At 39.3% G+C, this 8,739-nt stretch overlaps 1 pseudogene across 1 annotated transcript in view; it reads right to left on the minus strand.

Moving 5' to 3' along the window:
• Positions 1 to 7,167, minus strand: part of LOC308578190 (protein CIMAP1C-like) — a 46,631-nt pseudogene extending 39,464 nt beyond the window's left edge. Inside the window, exon 1 of the transcript in view lies at positions 7,132 to 7,167. The product of the transcript in view is annotated as a protein CIMAP1C-like (transcript). The remainder of the gene's footprint in view (positions 1 to 7,131) is intronic.
• Between the last annotated feature and the right edge of the window lie 1,572 nt (positions 7,168 to 8,739).

Here is an 8,739-nt window from a genome sequence, read left to right on the forward strand (position 1 = left end):
ATTTTGGCAAAAAGATTGAAAAGAGTGTTGATGGAGAAAATTCATAAGGACCAAGCAGGCTTTCTCCCTAAAAGGCATTTATCAGACAATGTGAGGAACATAATAGACATTTTGGAACTACTAGAGGTGAATATAAACACTAAAGCAGTTCTGATTTTTGTGGACGCGGAGAAAGCCTTTGACAATATCTCTTGGAGTTTTATGAAAAAGAATCTTCATGGGATGGGGGTAGGCCAAGGATTTGAGAATGGTATGGGTGCGATATATTCTGAACAAAAAGCTTGAGTGTAAAGTTGTTTAAAGTATCTCTGGAAGCACTTTCTAATCTCCACAGGATTCTGAATGTTTTTCCCTTCAATCTCTAAGTTGGTAACCGTATTTAGTTTTTGTCTCTTTTTCAGCTGCCATGCTAACAGCTTTCCACATTTATTTGCCGATTCAAATGATCTTTGTTTCATTAACTTGATTTTCCACTCCACTTCCTGATTTATCAATTTAGAGTATTGTACTTGGTAGAGTTTAGTTTCTCTCAGAATCTCCTTTGACTTCGGTTTCGATCTTAACTTTTTCTCGCATTCCCTAATTTTCTCCAAAATCTTTTCCTTTTTCTCGTTCTGTGCTCTTTTCTTTATGGTGTTCTGTTGTATCAGAAACCCCCTCATTACAGCTTTACTTGCGTCCCAGATTACTCTTTTTTCCACCGTGGTGTTCAAATTTATTTCAAAATAGTCCTTCAAAGCTTTTTGGGCCTTTTTGATAATCTCCTGATCTCTGAGCAGGGTGTCATTCATCTTCCATCTAAAGGAGCCGGTTGTAGTTAGTCTCATATCCATCTTTACTGCGTTATGGTCGGAGCAAGTCTTTGGGCAGATTTCCACTTTTCTGATCTTGGGTGCCAGACCTCTAGTTATCCATATTTGGTCGATTCTTGTCCATGTCAGTTGGGCTTCAGAAAAGAATGTTCCCTCTCTTCCTAGGGGTTTTTTTGTCCTCCAGATATCAATCAAGTCCATATTGTCAGTCAGTTCAAAAAAAGTTTTAGGTAGTCTGCCATCTTTTGTCAAGCTTTGGCCATGTGACTTATCCATATTTGTAGACACCACCCCATTCATATCTCCCATCATAATGATGTTATTATAGTCCAGATAGTCCAGCATTGTCTCATGCAGCTTCTTATAAAATTCTGATTTCCCTTCGTTCGGTGCATAGATTCCCAGTATCAAGAACTTTTCACCCTGGGTTTAAATTTCGATTGCCAAAATTCTTCCTTGTTCATCTTTAAAAAGGAATTTTGGTGATAGGCTCTCCTTTGCATAAATCACCACTCCTCTCTTTTTGACTCGGTCTGATGAAATAAATTCTTGGCCTAATCTTTTGTTAATTAACACTTTTCTGTGGAGCCTAGTCACATGTGTTTCCTGTAGGCAAATAATGTCCAATTGTTCTTTCTTTAATATATGGAATATCCTTCTCCTTTTTTCCGGGGAATTTCCACCATTAATGTTCCAGCTAAGAAGTTGCAGAGACATCCTGGGCGAGTCTGTTATTCTGTAGAGGGTGGTGTTTCTTTCTTCTGTTCCTCAGATCCCAAAGGTGTAGGTGCAGGCGGTGGCGGTGACCAAGCCTCAGGCCCTGTAATCACTTTCTGAAGGTCTTCTCCGTAATCATGCAGGAACTTATCTTTATCCTCGGGTGTTTTAATTTTCACCTTCTTCCCTCTGAATGTGAAAGATAATCCTTGAGGAAATTCCCACCTGAAAAGGATTGAGTTACTTCTCAACAGTTTGGTTAGTTCTGTATAGGTGGTTCTTAGATCCAAAAGTTGTTTAGGGATATCTTTGTAAATTTCCGCTCTCCTTCCCTGGATTACAAGTGATTTTTCGTAATGTAAACTTAGTATTTTATCCTTCTCTTCCTTAGATCTCAAAGTAATCAAACAGTCTCTGGGTCTGTCCTTCCTTGCTACTCTTCCAAGTCTGAAGGCACTAACGATTTTAAAGTCCTTGTCTTCCTCCAAGTTCCAAAACTTGGAAAGTTCTTTTGTCAAATATTCCGTTAAATTCCCTTGTTCCAGTTCTAAAATTGATCTCAGCCTCAGATTATTTTCCCGACTGCGTAATTCAATCATAGACAGGTAGGCCTGATGTTCACCAATCTGTTTAGTCAGTGGTTTAACCTCCTCCTTCACTGCTTCCACTTTCTGGTTAACTTCCTCAGCCAATTTACGATTCTCTGTGGTAGCTTTACGATTCTCTGTAGTAGCTTCAAAAAGCTTCCCAATTGATTAGGCATGTAAGGTCACTTGTTCAGTTAATTTATTTAGGCTGGCAGTATTTTGGTCAATCTTTGCCGATTGTACATCCACTTTTTTGTCCAATGTTTCCAACTTCTCCAAGATTTTGTCTAGTACTGATTCGTTTCCTCCAGCTGCCATGCCTTCTGATAAAGTCAGCTCAGTTTCTAATTCTTGTGTTCCCAAAACAGTAGGAACAGATGATCTGCGCAACTGGGAAGTTAATGTTGATTGAGTTAATTGTTTAGCTTTAGCTTTGGCCGATCTTGTTTTCCCAGTGCCACTCATTCCACTCCTGTCTGCGTACCAAGGTCAGATTTAGTATGCTCCCATGGGAATCCACAAGCCCAGAGAGTAAACAACAAGTTAAAGGAAGAAAAAAGAGAAAAAACAAGTCCCAACCAGTTGTAAATCCAAAATCCACCAGGGGGAGTTCAAACAAATCTTGAGGAGAACAAAGGAAATTTTTCCAATAGTTGTTCCAAAGCGTAAAAGCTTAAAAAAGTTTTGCCAAAATCCAACAGTATCCAACCACTCATAAATTTCAAGAAAGACCTTCCGCTCTTCTTTATAGCCAGCAAAGTGAGTCCTTATTTAAACAAAGTTTCAGGAAAAGTGCCAGATAATAGTGTTTCTTTTTTTTTTTAATTTTATTAAGAAAAAAATGCACAGATTACAGTATACTACAAGTACCACAAGTACAAACATACAGAGAAAAAAAAAATTCCATCAAAAAGGAAGAAGCCTCCATCAGGCTACAAAATCGTCCCGTCAGGAGGACAAAAAATGAAGAAGAAGGACAAAAAAGATAAAAGTAAAAAAAGAAAAAAATAAAAATAAAAAAAGGAAAAAGAAAAACAGAGAAACCACAAATACAGATACAGTTAACAGAGCTTCCGTCCAGCCCGGTCTTGGAGTTACCAATTCCCAAATTACCACTGCAGTTCTAATAAAGCAAATATACATCGATGATTTCAACTATCGTCTACTGATAAATTATTTATTCCCTGGGTGTTTTCAAAATAAATTAAAAATTTATTCCATTCGTCTTTAAGTTTACTTGAGTTGTGTTGTCTTATTTTTTGTGTTAATCTCGCTAGTTCAATGTATTCGTATAGCTTCAATTGCCACTCTCCTATAGCAGGTAAGTCAGAGGTTTTCCATTTTTGTGCTATTTGGATCCTCGCCGCAGCCATGGCATATTGAAAAAAAGTTTGATCTATTTTCTTTACCTCTTTACCAATCAGCCCTAAAAGAAACAACTCGGGGGTTTTGGGGATGTTATACTTCAAGATTTTTTTCATTTCGTCATGAATTTGCGTCCAAAATTCTTTTATTACATCACAGGTCCACCAAATATGGAAGAAGGTCCCAACCTTATCTCTACATCTCCAGCAGGTGTTGTCAACCGTTTTATACATTTTTCCTAGCTTTGCTGGGGTCAAGTACCAACGGTAAACCATTTTCTCTAGATTTTCCCGCAAAGCTACGCAAGCTGTAAATTTTACTCCTTTCGTCCAAAGTATTTGCCATTTATTATAATCTATGTTATGACCAATGTCTTTCTCCCATTTTACCATAACCCCTTTCACCCGATCTTCCTTAGTGTCCCATTCCAATAATTGTTTATACATTTTTGAAAGGGATTTATTATTACTTTCCAGGATTTCTACCTGAAACCACGATTTTTTTTCATTCATGCCCAATCTCTTATGCTCACCCCATAAGGCGTTAATCTGGTGGAAGTGGAACCAGTCTTTTATTTTATCTTTCAGTACCTCATAAGGCTTCACCCTCCATCCTGTTTCTGTCTTTTCTAGAATATCCTCATACGTGCATTTTTCATCTGCCATATTTATTTTTTTTATTTTAATAATATTGGTTGGGGAGAGCCACCATGGGGTACCTTTCTCAATCATTTTTTTATACCTCTTCCACACTTCCAATAATGGGCCTCTGATAATATGGTTAGAAAATCCTCTGTGGACCTCCCCTTTATCTTGCCACAGGTAGGCATGCCACCCGAATCTTATATTAAAGCCCTCCAAATCTAAGAGGTCTGAGTTTCTGAGGGTGGCCCACTCCTTTATCCAGCAGATACAGGCTGCTTCATAGTATAACCTAATATTTGGGACCGCAAATCCGCACCTTTCTCTCGAGTCTGTTAGATATTTCAACTTTACTCTGGCCCTCTTTCCCTGCCAAATAAACTTGGTCAGGGTTCTTTGCCAGTTCTTAAAGAGGGAGGTGCCTTTAATTATCGGGATATTCTGAAAGAGGAATAATAGTTTCGGGAGGATGCACATCTTAATGGCTGCCATCCTCCCTGTCCAAGAAAGTTTTAATCTATGCCAGGTATCTAAGTCCTTTTTAATGTCCTGCCACACCTTACTGTAATTGTCCTCAACCAAGTTTATATTTTTAGGTGAGAGCCAGATTCCCAGATATTTAACTTTATTCACAGCTTTAATGCCAATCTTTTCTTCCAAATGAGTTTTCTCCTGCTCAGTCATGTTCTTTGTTAGGACTTTTGTTTTCTTCCTATTTAATCTGAAACCGGACAGCCTACCAAAGTCTTCCAAAAGTTCAACCACTCTGCTTGCACTATCCACTGGGTTCTCCACAGACAGAACCAGGTCATCAGCATAGGCTTTAAGCTTAAATTCTTTATTCCCAATTTTTATCCCCCTCACATTCACTGCCTCCCTTATTCTATTTGCAATAACTTCTAAAACCATTATAAATAACAGGGGGGACAGAGGGCAGCCCTGCCTTGTACCCCTCTTAATCTTAAATGGTTTCGTCAGATTATCATTTATAATCAACCTGGCCTGTTGTTCTGAGTATATTGCCCTGATGCCTTTCAGGTAAGGGCCTTCAATGCCTGCCTTTCCCAGGCATTGTAATAAGAATTCCCATGAAACATTATCGAAGGCCTTTTCGGCGTCTATAAAGATTAGTGCAGCCGGGACATCTATTCTCATATCTAGGTATTCAATGATGTTTAATACGTGGCGGACATTTTCTTTCTGGTGTCTGTTTGGTAGAAAGCCCACTTGGTCTTTGTGTATATACTTCGTTAAGAGCTTCTTAAGTCTACTGGCCATAATGTCAGCAAAGATCTTATAATCGTTGTTAAGCAAAGAGATTGGCCTATAATTTTTAATATCTGTTTTTTCTTTTTCTGTTTTGGGGATCAGAGTTATGTAAGCCTCCTTCCACGAGGCCGGGATCTTCCCCCCCTGAAAGATATTATTGATCACATCTTTTAGGACCGGGGCTAGATGTTCTTCTAATGTTTTATAATATTTTGCGGACAGACCGTCCGGCCCGGGGGCTTTCCCGGTCTTCATTCTACTAATGGCCTCTTTGATCTCATTTACTGTGATCTCCTTATTCAGTTGTATTCTATCCTCTTCTAATATGTATTTCTTTTCGTTTTGTTCCAAATAATTCTTGATCTCTACACTGTTTTCCCCTCCTTTTTCATATAGCTTTTCAAAGAATTGGGTAAACCTATTTTCTATTTCCTCTGGATCTTCTATGATGTTATCCTCCAGTATTATTTTGTTTATCATGTTTTGTTTCTTTCTTTTTCTTAACTGCCAGGCAAGTAACTTCCCCATTTTATTTGCCGACTCAAAATACCTTTGCTTTGTAAATTTAATTTTCCACTCTATCTCTTGATTTAATATTGCTGAATATTGAGATTGTAACACCTTAGAGGCTCGGTTAGCAGCTTCATCTGTTGGGTTTTTAATTAATTTTTTCTCATAATTTCTCAATTGAGAGAGGATCTCCTCTTTCTTACACTCCCTTACCTTTCTCCTATAATTTTTTTGTTGTATTAAGAGACCCCTCAGGACCGCCTTACTGGCGTCCCAGACTACATCTATGGGGGTTTCTTTGTTCAGGTTTAAATTTAAGTATTCTTTTAAGGTGCCTTTAATTCTCTCCCTCACCTCTTCACTGTCAAATAAATTCTCACACATCCTCCATCTGTATTGTCCCTTCACTTCACTTTTTATTTCCATATCTAGAGCACAATGATCTGATAATGTCCTAGGGAGAATCTCACAATTCTTAACTCTCATGGAGAGTGTTCTTGTCAACCAGATCTGATCTATTCTACCCCAGCTCTGATGGGGTTCGGAATAATGAGTAAACTGTTTAGAGGTGGGGTTTTGGTGTCTCCAAATATCAATTAGGTCTAAGTTTTCTTCCATATCCCTAAATGATTTCGGCAATTTTCCCCTGTTCAGTTTTCCCTTCTCTGTACTCCTATCCAAATCCGGCGCTGGGACGCCATTCATATCCCCAAGCAAGATTAATTTTCGGTTGTCCAGTTCTAATAACATGCTTTCAAGTTTCTCAAAAAACTCCCCTCTGTTTGTGTTCGGAGCATATATCGTTACGACGTTAATTTTTTCCCCCCGGAAATTTAGTTGAATTCCTAAAATTCTTCCTTCCTCATCCTTGCAAATCAGAGTCGGTTCCCATTTTTCTTTAGCATATATTACTACTCCTCTTTTTTTTCCAACATCGGAGTTAATAAAATCTACCCCTAGTTTTTTATTCACCAAAATATGTTTGTGTTTTTTAGCAATATGAGTTTCCTGAAAGCAGATTACATCATATCTCTTATTTTTTAAGACTTTCTCAATTTTATTCCTTTTAATTTTCTCATTCAACCCATTTACATTCCAGGATAAAAATTTCAATGAGTGTGTAATGATTTACCTTTTATCTACTTCTAAACCTTTGACCGTATTCAACAACTATAGTCTCTCTCCCCTGTTTCCCGAGAGCTCCCCCTCTTCTGCAATCTCCGCTCCCACTGCGGTCTCCTCATCCTCTTCATCTGACTCCACCATCTCCCCCTCTGCGCTCCTCTCCTCCTCGCGTATGTTTCTTATCTCTCCATCCTCTTTTTCCAACCTGTTCCTTAGTCTGTTCTCTATCTTTCCCAGATCTTTTTCGTATCTTCTCAAAAACTTATCCGCCTCCTGTGTATCCAGCAATCTAAATTTTTTCTCTTTATAGAAGAAGCTGATCCCCTCCGGGAACTCCCAGCGAAATGGGATCTCATTTCTCTTCAGAGCTGCTACCACCTGTTTATATCCTTCTCTTTTACGAAGTAGCCTGACCGGTATTTCTTTATAAATGATAATAGGCCTTCCCTCAATTCTAAGTCTGTTATTATAGCTCTTTCTCAAAATTAAATTTTTCATTTCTGGAGAATTAAAAATCACCAAGCAATCCCCCAAGAGCTTACTCGCTTTCAAATGCTTAGGCCTACTCATTCTATATACGTTATCCACAGTAGCTGCCACCTCTTCTTCCTTTAAATTCAACCAATTAGAGAGTTCTTTTATCATTTTCCCTCTAATATCTTCATTTCTCCCCTCTGCTACTCCCCTGAATTTAAGATGGAGCTGTTTTGACCGCATGTCCGCCATGGCTAAATTATCCCAAATCCTATCTTGAGAGATGCTTAACTCGCCCAGTTCTTCCTTTACCTTCAGTGTCTCCTTTTTTTGTTCCCTCATTTCTTTCTGCAGCTTTTTGTTAGATTCCTCAATCATTTTGGACTTTACTGAGAGATCTTGAATTTTGGCTGAGAGTTCACCCACTGCTCCCTCTATCTTTTGATCGATCATCTTCTGGACCTCTCCTAATTTACTTTCCATGTATAATACATTTTGCCTAAACTCCTCCTTTATTTTGGCCCACAGGTTATCTAAATCTTTAATTTCCTCCTGCCGCGACATCTTTCTTTCTCCCGGGGTCCCTCCCCCTTTCTTCGGTTCTTTCCCCTCCCTACCCATCATCACCAAACCTCACGCCCCCTTCCCCCTTCCCTCACTCCCCCCCTGCCGTTACTTCCTTCCCTTTTTGACCCCCCTGTTAATAACCGTCGTCGGCAGGGATTGTCAATAGTAATCTCACAAAGTGAGCTCAAAAAATAGGAATAAAGCCCAGGCGGAGTTGAATACTCCCCTCGAAGTTTAGCAATGTCCAGGCAGATTTTTCAGGCAACCTTGGGCGAAAATTCTGCAGTCAGTCCACTGGGAAAGGTTGGAAAGAAAGCCTCCTACACCTCCCAGCGTTCTCGTTCTTTACCCCTGACTGGTCCACCTAGCCCATCCGTGGGCAGGGCGTAAGGGGTCCAGTCTTGAAAGTATCTAGTCCAGGTTAATCCACTTTCAGCCCTTGTAGCCCAGTTCAAAATTATAGATGACTTCCAGGTTATGATCACAGTTCAGGTTCCAAAAAACCCCCCAGTAGAAATCCGAGTCAGATAAACTACACCAACCTCTTTAAGCCACAGGAAGGTGAGTAAGTCTTAAAGGTATCTAGTCCGGGTTAGTCCACTTTGTCCCTTGTAGCCAAATTCCAGGTTATAAAGTACACCCGTCTCTTGAGCTGCGAAGGTGCTTAAATCT

Source organism: Podarcis bocagei (assembly GCF_964188305.1).
Source record: "Podarcis bocagei genome assembly, chromosome: W".
Taxonomy (NCBI): domain Eukaryota; kingdom Metazoa; phylum Chordata; class Lepidosauria; order Squamata; family Lacertidae; genus Podarcis; species Podarcis bocagei.